This window comes from Psammomys obesus, unplaced genomic scaffold, assembly GCF_907164565.1.
Source record: "Psammomys obesus unplaced genomic scaffold, mPsaObe1.curated_primary_1811, whole genome shotgun sequence".
NCBI classification, from domain to species: Eukaryota; Metazoa; Chordata; class Mammalia; order Rodentia; family Muridae; genus Psammomys; species Psammomys obesus.
The window spans coordinates 23,745,109-23,746,953 of record NW_026596034.1 but is presented as its reverse complement, the minus strand read 5'-3'; the positions used below and the strand labels follow the sequence as shown (position 1 = coordinate 23,746,953).

At 51.1% G+C, this 1,845-nt stretch overlaps 1 protein-coding gene across 1 annotated transcript in view; it reads right to left on the bottom strand.

The window, feature by feature from the left end:
* The window catches only part of Wwp2 (WW domain containing E3 ubiquitin protein ligase 2), a 121,276-nt gene extending 121,120 nt beyond the window's left edge, over positions 1 to 156 (bottom strand). The window contains exon 1 of the mRNA XM_055621071.1: positions 74 to 156. The gene's annotated coding sequence lies outside the window, so the exon portion shown is untranslated. The remainder of the gene's footprint in view (positions 1 to 73) is intronic.
* Between the last annotated feature and the right edge of the window lie 1,689 nt (positions 157 to 1,845).

Here is a 1,845-nt window from a genome sequence, read left to right as displayed (position 1 = left end):
CGCGCCGCCCGCCCCCCCTGGCCGCCCCGCGCCGCCCGCTCGGCACCAAGCCCCCAGCGCCCGCGCCACCTACCTGCCGGGGCCACACCAGCGGCGCCTAACTCCGCTCCACTTCCGCCTTCCAGCGCCCGCACTCGGGCCGGGTCACGTGAGCGCGCGCGGTCACCTGACCCGGAAGAGGCTGGCCGGGGCGCGCAGGTGCGGACTACCTAGCCCGGGACTGCGGAGCCCTTGACCCGCCGAAGTCCGGAGTGGGAAGGACCTCTGCCTCCTGTGCCCGAGCCGGCGTGTAAACTGAGGGCTCGCCGGGCACCAAGGGCTTTAATTATTCCTTTGCAAGCAGGTAGAGCTGTTTTCCCCCAAGGTACAGGTGGGGAAAGACCATCCGGTCAGTTAAGTCAGCAAATCTTTCAGGGGTTGCTGGATAAAACAACAGTACGCTTCCCTTTAAATTTGAATGTCTGATAAACCGTGTAACTGTAAACATGTCCCCAAATTTGCAAGGGATGTATTGACACCACAAAGGTATGCTGGTCGAACACGGGCTTACTCGTGTAATGCTGGCAGCCTGTGCCAACTACTATTGGCATCTGTAAAGCATCTGTTATTCCAAAAAGCAAAAGTGGAAAGATGGAGGGGAGGGGAGACACGAGACAGGACGACGTGACGTCCCTTCAAAACTTTTCCCGAGTTCATAAATGTCCCCATGGAGAACCGTTTCCCATTCCCTCCCTGTATGGAGTAAACTGAGCCTCATGAATTAGCAAACAGGGCATCTGTGTAATCCTGGCTGACCTGGAACGCTGTCTTCGGTCTCCTGATTCCTGGCATTGCAGGCTTGCCTCACCACAGCCTGGACAGCGGAAACTTTCTGGGTTTCGCAGGATTGATGGTTGAACCCAGCTAGGGCCTCACACATACTGGTCAAGGGCGCTAGTCCTGACCTATGTGCCCAGCCGTTTTGTTACCTTTCTGGTTTTTATTTGGAGCAAGGTCTTGCTTAAAGGGCTCCAACTGGCCTTGAACTTCTGATTCCCTTACATTAGCCTCTGAGCAGTTAGGATTTCCAGCTTGTGCCTTTGGTGGGGATGAGAAAGGAGACAGATTAAAGCAGGATTTCACGTAACCTAGGCTGGCATTCACCTCCCAGTTGATAGTTCAGATTCACACCTTCGTTTTTTGTCGGGTTTGTTTTTAGTTAGCTGACATTTTATATTTTTATTAGTATTTTATTATATGGATGTTTTGCTTGCATGTATCTCTGTGTGCCGCCTGAGTGGCTGGTGCTTTTATTGTAGGATATCTCCCAGAGAAGACAGCTCCGATGTGCATTTAAGCCAATAGAAAATCCTTATAAGCCAGCCTATGACTACATTGGGTTTTCAGGATCCCAGTGTAGCACCAAGCCTTTCTCAGGGTGATGTTTTAAGCACAAAAACCATGCCCTGGATTAACGTACTTCAGTTAACAGAAACGGCCAGAAGCAGAACTACAGAAGCCAGGAAGCAAAGTTAGCTGTACATTTAGAGAGTTTCCCAGAACTATAGACTTAGATGGAATTAGGTCTTTGTTTTTGTTTTGGCAGGTGGTACTGTCTATGTGCTGAGTTTTGTGGCCTGCATGGTACTTCCATCATGACATCAGTTGTGCTAAGGGGGCCTACTAAGGTCTAGGGCTTTGTTACATTCCCCACTGACTTCAGTGAATGAGTCAAATATGGACTCATCCTGCTCTAAAGAGGTATAATTGGGCCAAGCAGTGGTTCCTCTAGTTCCAGTGCTCAGGAGGCAGAGAGGCGGGTGATTCTATGTGAGTTCAAGGCCAGCCTGGTCTACAGAGCAAGTT